Here is a 19,395-nt window from a genome sequence, read left to right on the forward strand (position 1 = left end):
AAATGACAGAATCAATAAAAGATTTGTATAACACATTATTGATAATCTGATTTCCAACAATCTTTTAAAGAAACTGAAAAATACCCACTAAACAGATTAGATTTTAATGAAGATTATTAGCCTTGACAGAACAATTACTTTATTATTTTCCTTTCTCTGTGCATTTTTAATGAAAAGTGACACTGAAATACGACCGGCTAAATATAAACCCATGCTGCAAAATAACTGAAGAATAGGTTTGTGACCTTCAAAACTCTTGTCTCTCAGGCCAGTGGGGAAATTAAAACAGCAGAGAATTTAACAAGTTCAATTTTCTTAGCTGAATATAAGGTTTTTCTCCATAGCAGAAGAACTAGTCAGCATCTATACTTATCTGTGGACAATACAAAGGCACCAGAACCTCAAAGTGTTGTCACAATACCAACATGTAAAGACTGACAACCTCATCTCTAGTCTCTGATCTTCACTCATTTCTGAGGGGCAGGTCAGCTACTTAATTACAGCAATTTCAGGACAGGAAGTGAGGACTATCACAATCATTAAATCAAAACTCATATAACTGTATTTTAGCTTGTTGCTCATAATGATGATGCAGAAGGACAATAAAGTAAATTTGTAGATGAGAGAAATCCACTAAAAGTGGTAAATGCAACAGCTCTCCCTATGTGTTATGAGATTTTTTACACCATAAAGTAGCTGTAGTATGTGTTTTGAAAAAGTTAATCCACCTAATGTTTAGAAAAGTTGAAGAACTGGGACAATACAAGTCCAAGTAATGGTGCATTATCATCAGACTACCCCACAACACACTGGTATGCCCTTGCAAAGGTCTTTCACACACAAACAGAACTGGCCCAGCACAGCATTATTATGAAAACAAACAAACAAAAAACCCAACACTGTGCTTAAAAACTAGAACAGAGAGCATAAGAAAGAGAAACTCTAACCTAGCACCTGTTACAGTTGCCTGAGCATCTATTGATTCACTGAAAACTACTCATTTTTGGAAAAAACTCAGTGATTCTGCAGTTGTGGAAGATACCATCCAATACAGTTACACCAGAATCAACTTCTGGTAATGCTTCCTGCAGTCACAAGCTGCAGAGTTAGCAGTTCTGTCATCCTTCACAACTGTCATCCCCACACCAGTATTTTCTAAGTTATGTAAATGCACAGTACATCAAAACGCAATCAGCCAACATAAAAAAATTCATGTCATGCCCTGGAGAGCTTTCATGTTAACAGAAAAGATATGCACTATATTGTGGGGCAAAATGTCTTTGTTACATTTTTCCACTGCCACAGTGCAAACTGAAAGCTCCTCAACATGGCAGGAAACAAAGAGAATGAAAACTGGAAGGAATGCATTTTGCACAGTCATTTTGGTTACAGGACTCCCATTTCCCTGCAAATACAACTTCATGGATACTGTTAAAGTAAACCCTAGAAGGTAAGTCAAAAACAAGCAGTGAGAAAGGGGGAAAGAGGTGCACTCTCTTAGGTATTGTTTAGCTGCTCAGGTATTATGGAGAAAAATACTGCTATTCTCTCAGGAGACAAGTACTGCCAAGCAAGATTTCAAGTGCAGAACGGGATTAAAGGAAGAAGTCTTTCTTCAGTCCAAATGCTTCTCAAATTAGTAGTCGTAAACACGTTTATTCAAGATTCTACTTTCACTTCTGATGTTTTAGGTCCTAGATACATGTACATTTCTCAGAGCTTCTAGCCATACACAACTACAAGGAAATTTAACAGAAGATGGAAGCAGTAATCCTCTCTGAAAACAGATTTCAAAGGAGACCATGAAGTATGCTGCCAACCAACCCCTGCATCTCCTATAAACACTAAGTTACTTTTCAGAGCATGTCTCCTGACTTTTCCATAAGAAACACATCAGAATGTAACTTACCCAGCTGTAACATACCAGTACTACTGAATTTTCCTTCTTAATCAGTAAGGCAGCAAACAAGCACTTCTGCTGTTTTCACTGTAAACTCACCTCCCATACTCTATTGCTACCCACAGGAGCTGCAACTAAGAGGTCTACAACATCATTAGGCTGCTAATAATTTGGATCTATCAGCAAATACAGAAAAGTTATTTACTTTTTCTTCTATCTACGGTCAAAAAAAAAAAAAAAAAAAAAGAGAGAGAGAGAAGCCCCTTTGCCTTTTGTCAGAAGGTAAGCCCCTTTGATTGCTGTGTAGTTATCAAGCTGTTAGAAGCCACTCAGCATCATGAGAAACCAGCAGATTGAGCATCACTGTAACCTTGCTGGTCTTACTAAATTCCCACTTTCACTTATGAGCTTGCAGGTGTTTTGCCACTGTAAAATCACTTGAACTCTCCCTAGAGAGCATAGGAAACATACTGCATTTTGCTGGAAAATGCTTAAAATATTTGGGTTTGTGTCAAACCTCCCAACTTCTCCTTTGATTCTTTAGGCTCACAGCACAAATTATAAGATTTTTTTCACTGCTACACAGCTGTTACAACAGAGCTGATGAGTGTGTTGGCACTTCAGCATAAAGGTGGCACACAGCTTTGCTGCCCACACTGGATGAGCTGGATTGTAATCACTGCAATCTGTAACCACCCTGACCGAGGGGATAGGAAAGAGAAAGCTTTTACAAAAGCAAGTGCCCTCCTTTCTCTAAGATGTAGGAGACAGGTGGTTCTCTTACATTTGACTAGCAGTTTGATGGGGTGGGAAAGGCTAAACCTGTGTAAGAACCTTTAGCATTTTGGTACGATATAAAACTTACTTTTATATTTCCAATTGTGCTTCAGTAAAACTCTTCTCAATAAAGCAGAGAGTTAGTCTCTCTTATCCTCTCCACTTACGCTTAGAAACGAGGAGACTTGCTCTGATGGCTTAAGGACAGGGTTTGTTCTTCCTTTGACACTTGAGTGTAATTCTCATTAATGGGAGAGGGAGTTTTGTGTGTGCACAAAGGGGAAAATTAGACCCATATAGCCATCATAGTCCAGTTTCTTAAGGGACTAACCACTAATCACTAAATTTCAGCAACATCCACTCCTTCCTATTAATTTGTTTTCAGCTTGTAAATTTCCAAAGGAAAACAGTGGTAAACAGAACTCTCCTTTGTATCAGCAGTGCTTTGACCTCTTTAGGAACATAAACCTCTGCAGCTAGTCCTTGAGTGCTTGCCCTGGAAGAGTCTTAGCTCCTCTAGAGCACCTTGTTACATTCACTTGGAATTAAGTACTACAGAGCAAATTACAGAAAAGCATACAGAAACTGAGAACCCAACTGTCATATTTTTCTAGGAACATCTGCTACTGAAAGTACAACCAAGTTAAAATAAATTAAAAAAAAATAGTGAAACTTCTCAATGCTGAAGTAGTAATAAGGATCATCGCATTTGGAAGTTGTTTTAGGTACCTGAAACATGACAAAAAGCAGTATAGGTGTGGGATGAAAATGTAATCAGTATATTGTTTTAAATGCAAATTTGTGAGCTCAAGTCAGTCCTGAGACAATTAGACTGTTTCATTCGATTTAGTTTTTAGATTAATCATTAAGTAAGTAAAAATGGCAAAGTCTGGAAGATTTTTTCCACATGAATAAATCAGAGCAAAATCCATGTAAAAATTAGAAAAAGTTTAATTACAGAAAAAGAACACAGATGCTTACAGAACTTCTAAATATATAAAAATAAAAAATAAAACCAACACAAAGTAAACTCAGAGAGCATATTTTAAGTTTTTAATTTTCTCAATTGCAAATCTAACTTGAAAATAAAACAGCATACAAAGTTTGTGAAGCATAAAAGTGAATATGGTCTCCGCATGGCCAAACCATCAAAAAATGCTCCTGAGAAAAAATGCATGCCATATGCAAACAATGATCTTGTCCCAGAAAACTATCCCAGTACAAGGACAAATACAAAGATTTGAACAGATTTCCAAAAAATACCCAACCAAAAATAATAAAATACAAATATGGACAAATCACACAAAGAAAAAACAGGATCGTCAATGCAGCCAACCTTAACAAAGGAGAAATTGATACCACAGAACACTTTATGACAGAGTGCAACACAAGAGAATTATTATTTTTTTTCCCTCAGACAGCCGTAATTTATTCAAGAAAATTAAAAAAAAAAAAAAAGACAGAATAGGAACTGCAGCCCACTTTATAGGGACCTGGTACTACTTCTGTTATATACCAAGTGTCTTTGCTCATTTTCTGTAATGAAACTTTAAAGATCTACTTTCTAATTTTGATATAGATTTTGCACTACTTTATTCATGCAGAAAAAATCAACATCCCTTAGTGCTATGAAGGACGTATCTCTTTCTTCTATGCTTTGGCACTATTGTTATAATCTAGCATGGCAATGCAGCCTGATGGAAGTGACAAGGAGAATGGTAGTTCGCATACTACAGATTCTGCAGTATTTTTTCATATGAGATTGCTGAGTCATTAAAATCTGAAAGTTTCATGGCAGTGTTAATTTTTAATATCTAATTCCTAAATGGGAAGGATAATCTAAATTTTTCTAAGAATTTTCATTATTTCATTCCTTTTCAAAATTGATCTTAATTGATTTTATTGAACTAGAATTTCACCAAGATGGAAACTATTATTCTGTGTATTTTTTTTTTTTTTTGGTTGGTTGGTTGGTTTGGTTTGTTTTTTCCTGGGCCAACTGTATTTTATTTTTTTTTTATATTTCATGTTCAGAAACCACAGTAACAAAGTATAATAAAGTGGACATGAAACTGTCATAAGAGAAATAGCCTACAGGAAAAAAAAAAAAAGTAAAAAAATGTAAGGATAGAGAAGGGATTGGAAGTGACAGGAGAAAGGCCTAATAATGAGTATAAAAAAAGGGGAGAGTGCTTTGTCACATTTTAACACATGAGTAGTAGATATCATATTTACTCCCAACTTGTTTGACTAAATTATTTCATGACCTTGGGCAAAGACTGTCTTAATCCTATGTGGCATATTTATTCCAGCATCTATAAAACAGATGTCATTCCTTTGCCTCTGTCAATATTTTTCCCACCTATCTACTACGGAATAACATAAGATTCTGGCAAGAAGGTGTCCTGGTTTCAGTTAGAATTTTCTTCCTAGTAGCTGGTGGAATGCTGTGTTTTGGCTTGGGATGAGAAGTATGCTGATAACACCCCGATGTTTTAATTGTTGCAGAGCAGTGCTTATACCAAGCCAAGGACATCTCAGCCTTTTGCTCTGTCCTGCCAACAGGCAGGCTGGGGGTGCAGTAAGAGCTGGGAGGGGACAGACCCAGGACAGGTGACCCAAACTAGCCAAAGGGGTATTCCATACCATCTGACGTCATGCTAAACAATATATAGGGGTGGCTAGCCAGGGGAGGGGGCCGGACTGCTCGGTGTTAGGCTGGTCATCGGTCAGCGGGTGGTGAGCAATTGCATTGTGCATCACTTGTTTGTACATATTAGTAGTAGTAGTACTATTATCACCATGGTATTATTATTATTATTATTATTATTATTGTTGTTGTTGTTGTTGTTGTTGTTATTATTATTTTCCTGTCTTATTAAACTGTCTTTATCTCAACTCAGGGGCTTCACTTTCCATCTCTCTCCCCCGTCCCAGAGAGGGAGGGGGAGGGTGAGCGAACGGCTGCATGGTGTTTAGCTGCTGGCCGGGTTAAACCACGACAGAAGGTAAGTCAGATTTGAGTCAATCTTATTTGTTATGCTGTATGCCATTTCTTTTTGCAGATCTTCTGTTATTGCTTTACTATAATACCTGTAATATACTACAAGAAATGATGAAGCTCTACCTTTATATCTATAGAAGAAATGAAAAGTAAGTTCCGCACCTTAGCCACATTAATTCTGCCTGTGATGATAAACCAGCATGTACAAATATCTCATTGTAAAAGACAAAGAAAACATTCACTCCTATAAATCAAAAGATGTCCTAGGATAAGACAAACTGTCAGCCAACAATTTCAAAAATGAAAAACACAAGAGCAAAGCCAATCCTATGCTGATCTAATAGAAGCCTGTTTGTGCAGTTTATTCTTCCTATTAGTGCCCTGTTTTAAAAGAACATAAAAACTCTGTTGTTATATTAAATTAAACTGAAAAATAAGGCACTTGATATTCCTTTAGCTATACCATACCTTACATATAGCTACCATTTCAAAATAGTTTCATCCCAGAACAGTCATGTTTGTGTTTTTATCAGTTTCTAAAAATGTATGTTATCACTATTTCTTCAATTAGACAAAAGAGATTAGAAAGATAACCTTAACTAAAAACAAAACAAAATAAAATAACCTGCCAAATGGATAATAAGAAGTCATATACCTATTGTATCTTTTATGCTGTAGCATTGAAAATTAGAATTACTTTTTCTTCCACCCTCTAGAATAGCCATTTTTGAGTGCCTCATAAAATAGGATAGATGTACTTGTACATGGCAAAAAAAAATAAAAGAATTACCTTAGTTTTACTGGTACAGCAGTGGGCCAGAAGCTGTCTTATCTTGGCAAAGAAATTGAATGAATTTTGTCTTTTCTCTTCAGCAGAAGAACCTGCTTCTTTTCTCTTTATTCCCCTCTGTGTGGAATTCAGACACATTGAAAATATCCCCTCAAACTTCCTCTTCTCCAAGCTAGGAAGTCCCAGCTCTCACCAGATTGAGTTCCAGATGCCATTTGGCTCTTTTTAACCCCAACCTCGCACATTGAGGCACTATCTCTGTATTCCTCATGGGTGACCTGATCCTGCTTCCACATCTCATAAGCTTCCTTTTTGGGTTTGAGTTTTGTCAGAAGCTCTTTGTTTATCCATGCAGACTTCTGGCCACCAGGTCCCAAATGGGGATGCAATGGCCCATAACAGCATCTGTCCCTGAGACACAGTGACAGAACAGCCAGGGGCACCTGGGGTGCCTGGGAGGAAGCTCTCACCAACTGCTTCCTCACTCTCCCATTTCCTTCTTCCCAATACCTGGAGACTTCATCTCTGCACTTGTGCTCAGCTCCCAGTTTGCCATCTGGAGCAGGCAATTTCTTCAGGACCCAGCCATCACTGTCCTCCCATCCTCCCAGTCACATCTTGCTCATCTTGGGGGCTGACTACAAATGTCTTCAGAGCAAGGCAGCCAGGCAGGTCGGGGGAAGGCTCTCACTACTGCATCTGACGACGTGTGTTTTCACTTACGTGAGAACAACCTAACCCAGCCACTTCCACAGCCTTGTAAGTCGTGCAGTGCCCTGCAGGCAGCTAGGATGCTGCCCACGAGCAAAGCATATGGCCTGCTCCTCAGGGCTGCTGCGACTGTCAGTGCTGCCCCAGTCACCTGCCACTGCCACTTCCAGGGGATTGGCGGGAAGCACTACAGAGTAGAGACCCCGTGCTGACCTGGAAGCGTCAGAGGAGACATAATCAGCACGTCTTCTGTTCTACCTGTCACTTCAGCAGGGTCACAGTGCTCATAGAGCTGTGCCTCCATCTGAAAGAGACTGTTGAGAGTCACTTCAGGCTCCAGCCTCCCTTGAGCTCCTGAGTCCATGGGGACTGGATATGTCACCTTTTGCTCCAGTAAAATAAAGCCAGTTAGCTTCTGTCAGCAGGCCCTTACCTCTTGGAGAGTAAAAAGATTCTGAAGTCCTGTTAATCTCAGAAATACAGTCTTATTAGTTAATCTCCAATTTTCTTACTTCTTTTATTAGTTAATCTCCAATTTTCTTACTTCTTTTTATTCTCTACTGTACTTCCATCTACTAACTCTCGAAAGGGATATATTCCAATTACCAGTCTTGCCCCAACCTGTGAATTCAGGAGCTCCAGTTTACTGGAAAGTTCAATATAAAACTGTGAATGTACGATGCATACATTTAGTGATCAGTCAGCAGGTATGAGTTTGTACATGCACACAGCACCTAACAGGCATTTGCAAAACCATTTTTTGCAGTCTAAGCATGTATATGGAGTACAGGGCAAGGCCACGTGAGGGGGAACAGTGCAGAGATATTACATGAGCACAAAAGGTTAGCAATATTTAAGGCATAATTAATGAGTGCTAACTAATTACAGGGTAGGACTGCAGTAATAAAGGAGGAAAAGGGGAGTGCAGCTTAACCAACTTATTTGGTTATCTGTTAGGATTTAGCAGTATGTTAATCACAGTATGCTGACAACGTATAAATATTAGACACATTAAACAGCTATAAGACATTTACTTCTCATGCAATGTCTAATACATATCTATATGTTCCCAACTGATTTATTTCCCAAATGATAAATATACTATTAAACTCAAATTAAATACCTAGTTCTATGCACTTATGTAGTGGATAACTCTTTTGCACGTATTATTATTACTTTTTTAGTAATGACAACTAAGAAGTAATTAGTAATAATAAGTAATAAAATTTATATTACTAATTAGTAATATTGCTAATAAGTAATTAGTAATAAAAAGTAATAGAAAAAAGTAAAAATAACTAAAAAGGATTGACCAGCAGTCAGTGTAATGTTTAAAATACTTGTACTTTATTTTTCTGTTTCTTAAAACAGAAGTAACTAAGACCAAACACTGCTATAAACAGACCTTCTTCATATGCTGCTGTGGATTTTTTTCTCATGGAAAAATAAATACGCAAACATGATTTAAAAGTTTAACAAAGTAACCTGGCACAAACATCTAAATTAGTATCACCAAACCACAGATGCCAATGCTTTAGTTCTGGCTTCTGGATCTTACAGAAATTCACATTCAAAATAAAATGTAAAAAATATAGCCGGTTTTATTCTGTACAGCTGTTTCCTCATTTTTGCAAGAAAGAACTGCGATCGGGACTTCTATGACCTGAAATGCATTCTCACTGCATCAGCTGGGAGGAGCTGTTACAGGCTAGACTCTAGAGGATGGGCTTTAGAGGCTGGACTAGTCACTAGCAGCCTCAGTTGGGTTTAAGTATATTTGAGGCTATAATCACTTATGTTGTATTTGCTGCTTGTAAAGGGGAAAGGAATGTCTTCCCCATCCCATATCCTCATTCAAGCATCCTGGATGTCTCTCTTGTTTTGGCCCAGTGCTTAGCATGTGGCAGTAAAGTTGCCAACATTGTGACAAAATTGCCTTTTTAGCCTCAAAAGGAGAAATACCTGTATTTTGGCCATAAAAAGCATGTGATGCTTCTACATCACAAGGCACCATGAGACCTTAGGAAATGGAGCAGAGAAGAGACTTTCTGAACAATTCTGTCCTGCAGTCCCCTTCTCAGAGTAATTATAAGCAATCCTGAAGAAAGGAAAAGAGGTACAGACTATGTAAATCTTTCCATGGTCTTGCAGGTCAAGCATCCTGTCGAGAACATTCATGCTCATGACATCTTGTATCTTCTAAGCAACAGAAGCCTGACTATGAGCTAGGTTTATAATGCAATTAAAATATCATTAAACAGGAAGACAAAAGGAAACTTTTCTCCTTTATAAGCTTTTTCTCTCTGAATCTCCTAAACTGCTGATGTAGAGATGGCTGATAGAGAACTGGAGTTCATTGCAGAATTTTGCTTTGTGTTTTTTAAAATAATGTTGCCCATAGAATGTATATATGGGATGTCACACCTAATAGCTGGTACTATCAGCCAGCAAACATTACCTGTCAATTACAATTGTTATATCCAGTCTGAAAAATTCACTAGTGTTCTTTGTTATCCACATACAAAGCATAGACACAACATAGATTTACACTCATTTCACTAAAATGTAACTTCTAAATTCTTCAAGATTATTTCTCTATATTTTCATTGGAAGGTGGAGAGCAGAAAGAAAACAAAAACATTATAAATCAATCAGTCACTAGTATTTTACTCCAACAAGTTCTCATTCATCATCAGATTTTGCAAAGGGCTCTATTTCTTGCTGCATTACTCTTGATAACTTCTTGAAGTAAAACAGTGACCTTTACTTCGGAGTCAGTAGTGCTCTTGATTCTGTCAAATCAATACTTTCTTTAGATTGTTAAAAGAAAACTGACCTCTATTTTAAGGACTCTAAGTTAAAGTGTTGTTTTGTTTTTGTTTTTAAAGTTTTTTTGTTTTGATTTGTTTTTTAACCTGTTCTATCGAGCAGAAGGTAAGAAATTACTCAAGGCTGTTGACTTTTTTTTTCCCCAAAAATCCTTTGTTATATGGTAAGCGCATTGGCATAAACATAACAAAAGGCTTTCTGGGACCTCTTTGTAAACAGGTTTGTTTGTTGCTTTCTTGCTGTCAACTATTTCAATCATCAGATCAAAAGATAAAGACTGAGAAGTGATATAAAAGATAAAGTTGCTTACAGATTTTTTTTTTTTTTTTTAGGGATGAGTACCATAATGAATGGTGAATGATTCCCAGTAAGATATGAAACCACTGAAGAAAAAAAAAAAAAAAAAAAAAACACAAAGTTACGTGTTTGCTTCAGTAAGCCAGAATTAGAAACTAGACAAGAATTGCTAAACAGGACTCCTGACAAAGTGACAGAGGGGGAGAAGGGATGACAAAATGCGAGAAAAAGACTGTAGCACCCTTCTAATCATAAAAAAAAAAAAAAAAAAAAAAAAAAAAAAAAAAAAAAAACACTTCCTGTGATGTGTTGAAGACATAGTATTTTTGTACTGCTATCACAAGACATGAAGGTTAAGTTAGTGAGTTATCCAAGTGCAAAATAACCTTAAAAAAAAAAAAAAAAAAAAAGAATTTAGTATTGAAAGATGAAAGTTATATATGTATGTATCTAATGATCTAATGTACATACAAATACTGAATAAGGTACTCTACCAAGGATGTAACATTCCATTGTGCAAAGGGTTTTTTTTTCTTTTAATTCTGATTTGAAATAAGTCTGTTTATTTCTAAAGGTTAGCAGATTGTTTACAAATTTTCCCAAAATAATTTATTTTAAAGTGTTATTTGAAAACATATATATTTTCCATTATTTCACATAATGGGTTAGTACCGACATCATTACGTGATGCAACGATAAAAAAAAAAAAAAAAAAAAAAAGTTAAAAACAAACAATTGATTTTAAAAATTCTTTTCTTAAAAAGAAGATAGTTTTTATCACTGATTTTCTCAGAAAGATTGTTCAGAAGCATATGGATGAGAAACATCCAATTAATCACAATTTTTTAGAACTAAAAAAAAAAAAAGGTGAAATACTGAACAAATATATACATTAACTGTAACACAAAAATGGTAGCTTCGAGTGACTTTAATGCAAGTGACAATAAATATGACAAGTCAAAATTCAGAGATGCAAAAAGTTAACCTTGAAGTTACTGATGAAGTTCACATTTCTAAATATCCATACAGCGTCATAGATCTGCTTGGGCATGCCTTGAATAGATTTACTTTAGAAAACCACTCTTTTACTCATGGTGGACCAGTAACTTGTAATCAGAAGCAGTGTGCTCATGACACATTATAACCTTATGACCCCAAGGATGTTCTATGTTCTTTTCAAATTCTAAAATCACAAAGATGCAAAGATGAAAGAACAGAATGGGGAAAAAAAAAAAAAAAAAAAAAAAAAAGCAAGCAATAAGCAATGTTATCACAAATGTATATATATATTGACATATATCTCATATATGTCATATATATCTCATTGACATATATCTCATACGTATATATATATATATATATTTGTGTTGGGTTGGTTTCCTCCTTCAGGAAAAATACAGATGTTGAAGGCATGACAAATTAAACAATATGTACACATTGCATTTATTGATTAATTCTTCATCTTAATTTTCTGATCTTTGCAATTACCCCTTAGGAGCTCTACCAAGACTATTTCTGTAGCTTGCAAGAGAAATTTAAGACTCTTGCAAAAGTTGTAATAAAACCAAGATACAGAGCATCCACTCTTTCAACCCTGCAGACAAGGTCTTCTCTTCCTAGCACAGAAGAAAATCAGATTTGCTTGACCTGATTGGCAGCGACTTATCTTCTCCTCAAACTGCAGGTGGTTACAAACAGCTTGTGTGTTTCAGAAATGTATTTAGGAACTGAATTGCCCAAATTAATAAACTCTTTCTCCTTCTCCTTCTTAGCCTCTTTTAAATATGGCTAAATTTCTGTCTTTCAGCTTTATCCACCCTCCAAAGGCTACCAAACGAGAGCCACTGCTGATCTGAAGTTCATTCCAGCAGCTTTTGAATATTGTATCACAAAGTCATACTGAGCTAATATGAAAACATTTTAACAACCGAAGTGTTAAGTGCAAAGTGCAACAGTCTTTCCCAAGCTGGGAGATACCTCACCCTTTTGTTATTTCTATTAAGTTTGATACCCTCTTGCTTATACTTGATTGTTTTGATGAAGACTTTTCTCTTTCAAAAGGCATTAAGAATATTGGCTTCTTAACACCATCTGCTGAAAAGTCTCACATCTATTGATAAGGAGGACCACAGTTTTTCTTGGTCTTCCTTTTCTGCTAATGCAATTAAAGAAGTATTTCTTGTTATCCTTACAGTTTCTTGCTAGACACATCTAATTTTCAGCCCTGGTTTTCTAAGTACTTCTCTATAAATCAGTGCTCCTCTTATGGCAGTTCTTAGTAAACTAACTCATTTCCCTTTCCACTTAAAACCAGTGGGGAGCTCATGATTTAGCCAAGTTGGTGTTTTAATAATCTTCCTCTACTATCCTTCTTCCACACAAGAATAATTTTGAGTTATGCTGTTAATGTCATCTATTTGAAAGCAGGTTACCTTCCTTACTGTTTTCCTTACTGTCCCCCAAGAGATTTTTAAGTTGTATGTCTGCCTTCTTAAAACCTTTTTTCCCCTTTCTTTTCCTTTCTAACTATCATGACCTCTGTCCCTCTAGCAGTTCTCACCTAAACAATCTTCCTCAGCATCAGATTTTTCTAGAGAAGATTGGAGGTTGTCTCAGCGATTTCCCTCTTTTCATACTGCCCCTACCAACTATACCTCAATTAAAAATTGCTTACCAGTTAACAAATCTGAAAAATTCCAAGACTTTTTTGAATATCCGCCACTTTTTTTTTTTTTTTTTTTAACTCCCATAATGACTCCTTATTTAAATTTCATGGTATGACAAATCTTGTATTCTCTATTATTACAAAATCATTCATTAAAAACCATCACACCAGACTGCTGATATCATCACCTTTTCTAAATTACTGAAATCATTTGGTCCCCATGCTGCACGATAATGACTTTCAGCTTTATACACTTGTCCATGTCGCTGGTATTTAGCTCATGTGATCCTTTGATCTTTGTTTAAAGTCATCTCATTAAACCAGTCAGCCAACAAAGATCCCACATCACTATTGCCCAGTGCTTAATCACATCTGTTTTAAAAGGCAAAGTTTTCCTAGTTATATATATATACCTCAAATACTTCTGGTCGGATAATCATGCATTGACTACTTTTTCACACTCACAAAAAAGGGTATATTAAACTGAAATCTCTTTATCCAAATGCACGGTATCATACGCGCTATTCATTCACATCCACAGACCTAAGCACTCTACTAGGCCAGTAATTTTACAGAAAATATTTTTTTTTTTAACATAAACTAAGACAGATTTCCATCAACTATATCTAACCTTCAGGTGCTTCATAGTTGAAAAACTGTGCACGTACGTGATCAGATATTATAGTCTGAGATTATATTTGATCTTTTGTTTTCTTAATGCATATGTTTAATATAAAAGGGGAAAAAAACAATATATGTCATGCCGTTAATGGTGACACCATAGGCAGTTTTAAGATCTGCCCTATTGCTTAGTGTTTTGTGCATCACTATGTTGTACCACACAGAACAGTTTTACCAGATCAGTGTCACCTACTGGTAATAAAAGAACCAAGAAAATATTTTGCTGTACTTTTTTAAACCTGTTCAAATCTTATTGTATGTTTTCCAGAAACAATCTAGATAGTTTACTTTTAATTAGAATGACATGGGGAAGAGAGCAAATTGTTAGGATATATAATACATTAAAACAGTAATTCCGCTAGAGATATTATCTCATTAACAGAAAGTATCTTTAAATGAAAATAATCATGAAGGCACAAAATTCAGAATACAAAAAGAACAAAACAACATTCATCAGGAACTTTACATGATTACTCAAATAATGAAGGATCCTCAAATAATTGAGGATCTTTCTAGATTGATACTATCTGGAAACAGAAACTAAAGTGAAATTAATCTACCAGACAGTCCCAAAAGATGTCCTCACAAGATGTGGATGCTTTCATCCATGCACAAATTGTTCCAGAGCACTCTGCAAAGTTTAAAGACTAAGGATATGAAAGGTGTTCTCATTTTTACTGACCTATATGGCCAAATAATAAGCCTGTTTAACAGTATTATCTATTTCATCTAGGTCTGCTTGTTGATTATGCGAAAGAACTGTAGAAATCAGGCATATAGCTTGAAAAGCATTGCAAATGCCCTTAGCAGCACGTCAAATGAACATCTTCCTGAACCCCGCAATGTTTCCTTCAGAAGTAAAGTGGTAGTAGCAACCTATCTATCACCAGGGAGAGCAAAGCACAGGAATGACAGAGAGGAGTTGGGACAAACCCCTTCCTAATATGTTCAGAACTTTTGAGTTTTGTGTTTCAGCTGGATATTGGAATGGAATTATCTGAACTTCCTTTTTAAATGAACATTTTCTATGCCAACATTTTTATTTGGATCAATGAAAAATTCCCCTTGTTAACATTTAGTTTCTCTTCTAAAACAGAAGCCAACAGGTGACTGCAGATCTACCACCTTTTTTTTTTTTTTTTTTTTTAACTCTTTGGTGAAAATTTAAAATACCATACTGAAATGAAAATACTGAAATACCATACTCACATTTTAATCTGAGGTCTAAATTGTAATTAAGGACTACATACAAGAAATCTCAAGATCAATGTTTCATCATAAAATCCCATTAAAACAACAACAACAACAAGAAAAGAACAAAAAATAAATAAATCATATTACATTTCTCTATGAAGAATAGGAGAGGATTGATAAATATGTTATGCAAGAAGAGGAGTGCAGATTTATTTTCATGGTAAATCCATTGGGTTCAGTCAAAACATTGAACATAGCAAGGACATAGGAAAAAACTCCTCCGAAACTAACTTTGAAACAATGCTGTTTTTCAAAACCATCTGATACTCCTTTACACAAATCTCCTTCAAAGTCAATGGCTAGTGACGGGTGAAGTCAGAGGGAAGGTGAAAAGCATCAGTTTCAGTGCTTTTAGAAAACTTGTTCTCTTAGTCAAAGTCTCCTGACATTAAAATGTTTCTCTAACATATATATATGTATGTATATATGATACACATATTTATTCATATATATAATAATTAACTCTATTAGGGATTTTTTTCCATCTCTGTCCAGGCAAAGAACACCCTTTGGAAATAGTTTTGAGAAGAGAAGCCCCTCCCTAAAGCAGTAACAGAGAAGAGTAAATAGGGAGAAGTGGAAGGAAAGAAGAGGCAACTGAATTTTTCAACAATTTTACGTCAACTTTGTGCATTGCTCTCATGAGACACTTTTGAAGTATGTCAGGTGAAGCCAGGCTGAAATTCCCAAACCTATTCTCTTTCCTTGGGTACAGTATTGGATGTGGAACTTAGCTCTAGATCCATTCTCAGTTTGAATGGAGTCATTCTGGTTCCTTATATTCTCCAGGACAGCTGAACTATGAAGAGAAGGGCTACTGTTCAATGTGGAACTGACAAAGGCAAGAGAAGGAAAACAAAACTGCTCCAGATGGCCTGTCAGAGCTGCAGACAAAATACATGGAGATGCTTATAAAATTAAATTAAGAAAGAACTGACTGCATCTACAATAATAGGAAAAACAACTTTGCCTATTGCAGTACAGCAGCCTTACAATAAGAGGCTTCAATACGCAAATTGCAACTCAAGAGCCAGGTGTGTGTTTATGAGCTCTGGGCCCTTGAAAGATGATAAATTCGCCATGGGAAATAAAGATAACTAGCTTTGGAGAAAGTTTGCTTTTATCTTCTAGCACTCAGACACAAGTAGCACCAAACATTCACTTCTCCCTCCCTCCTCCTCTCAGCTCCCCTGGCAATTCATCAGCCATTATGGACCATTTCAACACTTTACTGGGTTGGGTCTCGGCTTGTGCTCGAGTGAGTGTCCCTGCACACACGGGCGCTCTGCAGGAGCACCTGCCCTAGCAGCCATTTCCAGTACTCTACGAGTTGGCAAAGATCTTCCAGCAGATAACAAGCACTGATGAAAATATTTCTCCTGTTCCCTCAGTGAAAGAAAGATGGTCTCCCACTCCGTGTATGACATGAATAAAGGTTTGGGGAAAATGAAGTATCTGTTACTTTTTGTTACCATGGTGACCATCCTATTCGGAAGGCCAAGAGATTGCAGTTTGTCGACAGAATGATTTGTAACTGAGTTTTAGGAAAGTGTGCTGTTCATCATGTTTTGACTGAAACAACTCTTTTTTAGCTTTGTCTTTTACCTTGTCTTTGGTTTGCAGAACAATATGGCTAAAACATGAGAAAAACTGTTGATGTTATTTACTGTTCTGAAGCCCCTGGCACTAGCAAACAAAGAAGAATGCTGTTCAGCACCAAAAAATGTCTTCAGCACTTAACATGAAATGCCTTATCTCTCAGCCCCATAGGACCAAGGAGGAGACAACTTATTCTAGATGCAGTGTGCATTTCAGTCTGTCTAGAGTAAAAGATTCTGCATCTTAGCTTCAAATCTGTAACCAAAACATGGACTTCCTGGAAGTTTGACTGTACAAGTGCAGCTACAACAATTTCTGGAAGCTGTACACCTGGGACATTGCCCCATACAAGAGAGAAAGTCAGGACATGCTAAAAATCATATTTATTCAGATCAATACCATCTGAGACTCATAACTGCCCATTTAACAGAGTAACACCTGGCACAATGGGGCCAGCACACTGCAGGTCCTCTCAACATGCAGGGCACAGGGGAGGGCTCCCAGCAGGGACCCCAATGACCTTGGCACCAAGTCTGGCACTCAAGGGACTCCAGGTACAGCAGGAATTTAAGCATCTAAAAGCAGAAAAAAAGTACTATTGCTGTTACCAAGAAAAGACCTGCTTCCCTCTGGTCCCAGATGCTGCACTTTGTCCATGACACTCTCAACTCTCAGCCTTTGTGCCAGCATGGCTCCTTTTGTAGCTGCAGGGTCATCTGGATCCAAGGCTGAAATAAAGCCTATAAGAAGGCCCGCCACACAGTTAGGGAGGCATGAAAAGGGGGCAGGAAAATGGGCAGGAAGCTACAGCTTGCTTTCAGTGACAGTGCTAAGCAAAAGCCCTCTGAACTCCCCCAAAATTTGTTCTCAGGTTTGAAGCAATAGTTCAACATTCAACATGGAAGTTTTTATGGCATTAGAATTAAAAAAAAAAAAAAAAAAAAAAAAAAAAAAAAAAGTTACCAGTGTATATATATGTATATACTTTAGAATGTTTTCCATAATATTAATTATTTTTTCAAATTTTTCTATTTATGCTACAGTTTCATAAAACTTTTTCTTTGACATTCATTAACAGGAACATATTAAAGCAAAGCAATCATCCAGCACTCTTAAGTCTGTGAAGAGAAATTGCTGATCCCTCAAGCTGGTCATCTGTTTCTCTTTCAGAAACTGCAGTCAACATTCTGGAAGGAATTACTGTGCCAAGAGGATTCATTCTGGTGCAGAATTTCTTAGCAAGAGATATTACCTAAAAGACTTAACAGGTGCTTGGCCACCATCAAGCCAGCTTTACCTAAAATACCTTGTAACTGTCAAAATAAAATGTCCCAAGCAAACTCTGCTAAGAATACTCTGATCCAGGTTTCTTGAATTTATTGTTTTAGGTGTTGATTGGTTTTGGTTGGAAGCCAGACTTCTCAGGAGACTTTACAAGGTTCAGGAAGTCTCTCATTGGGAAAGGATTTTTGGACCCAGAATCAAAACCAGAAAAGCTGTACACCAAAGAACATTTATTAGCCCAGTGTCTATGTAACTTCTGGGAATATGAAAAAACAACACAAACATTCCTGTTTCGTCACTCCAAAATTCAAGGCAATTGCCTTCATTTCTTGCTTACAGAGTACTTCTCTCTTGGTTTCCTTTTGAATCAAAAAGCTCACACACTCATCTTGACATAAAAGGGAAGTTTTCAAAATCAGACACATGGCGTCCAGAGAAGGGCACTAAAATCCATCATATGAAGTAAGGTCTGCTTCCACATATTCCCAAGCATGTCAGTGACCTACCATCATTGCACTTGAAAGTAAACTCTCCAAAAGAGTTAATTAGAACAGTAGCTTGATATTTATCAGGGAGATGCCGTTCCCTAGCATGTGAGTTGCATTTACTCTACACTAATACTGAGTATAAATTTCATCTTTTATTGATTTATAAATACTTCACACTATGTAAAATATTGTCAGATTATAATTCTCTCTCCATAAAATGGCAAACAAACGTCCAGCCATCTGTTCAGCTAATGAGAACAATCACCCAGGCTACTTTTCAAGCATAACGCATCCCAGTTTGAAAATGCTTTCATTGTAAGCACCTGTTCATACATATCAATTAAAATGATAATTACTCTGTTAGTGAATATAATCAAAATAAAATAGTTACAGCTCTATTGTTTACTAATTAACACCGCTGAATTCACTGATAATATATTTCTGTACTCATTTGTTGTGTTTTTTTTTGTTTTGTTTTGTTTTTTGTTTTTTTTCCTGACCCATTCTAAGACCAGATCAATTTCACACTAATTCAAGGCAATACATGTTTCAACATCTAAGAGTGTAGATTTATAAAATGGGAAAACCACAGAAATCCCTCTGGAAGCAAACACTCCCCTGGATCATGTCTCTCTTCATGATAGGTCACATTGGCATAGCTTCCCATCAAAAAGAGAGGTGACTTCTATAAAAAAAAAAAAAAAAAGGACCATGCTCTCTAGGATGAACAACAAGAATGAAATGAATAATGGAACTCAGCAAGAACTGGAATTTTGTTCTTTGTACAGAGTTCTTACTAAAGGGTAATTATCAGATTTTTTTTTTATTATTAACAATTACTAGCAATCAGCAATTAACTCATTATACAAATTGGATTATGATGGCTTTTATAGCAGAAGTGTTAAAACATTAGACAACTCAAAAATGCATTATCAAAAGATATATTAAAACATCACCTAAAAAGAAAATGGGTATCTTATAATAATTTTAGAATTAATACATTTTAAATTCTAATTCTGCTCTTTCTAAGTAACAAAATACCTTTCTAAAAGTAGATAATCAGATCTCAAATCAGCAAACTAATCCATGTGCACATCTTAGAGAGAAACAAATCTC

At 36.3% G+C, this 19,395-nt stretch overlaps 1 protein-coding gene and 1 long non-coding RNA gene across 12 annotated transcripts in view; one reads left to right on the forward strand and one right to left on the reverse strand.

The window, feature by feature from the left end:
* LOC137859373 (uncharacterized) overlaps window positions 1-16,359 on the forward strand; it is a 143,844-nt gene extending 127,485 nt beyond the window's left edge. The window contains exons 2-3 of one of the 2 annotated variants that reach the window (XR_011098250.1): window positions 5,581-5,689; window positions 15,410-16,359. This is a non-coding gene — a long non-coding RNA (uncharacterized lncRNA). Of the gene's footprint in view, window positions 1-5,580; window positions 5,690-15,403 lie in introns of both variants that reach the window. The other variant, XR_011098249.1, reaches the window with a different exon arrangement.
* Window positions 1-19,395, reverse strand: part of GRID1 (glutamate ionotropic receptor delta type subunit 1) — a 583,553-nt gene that overhangs the window by 448,992 nt on the left and 115,166 nt on the right. The gene's annotated exons all lie outside the window — the stretch shown is intronic.

Source organism: Anas acuta, chromosome 7 (genome assembly GCF_963932015.1).
Source record: "Anas acuta chromosome 7, bAnaAcu1.1, whole genome shotgun sequence".
Classification (NCBI taxonomy): domain Eukaryota; kingdom Metazoa; phylum Chordata; class Aves; order Anseriformes; family Anatidae; genus Anas; species Anas acuta.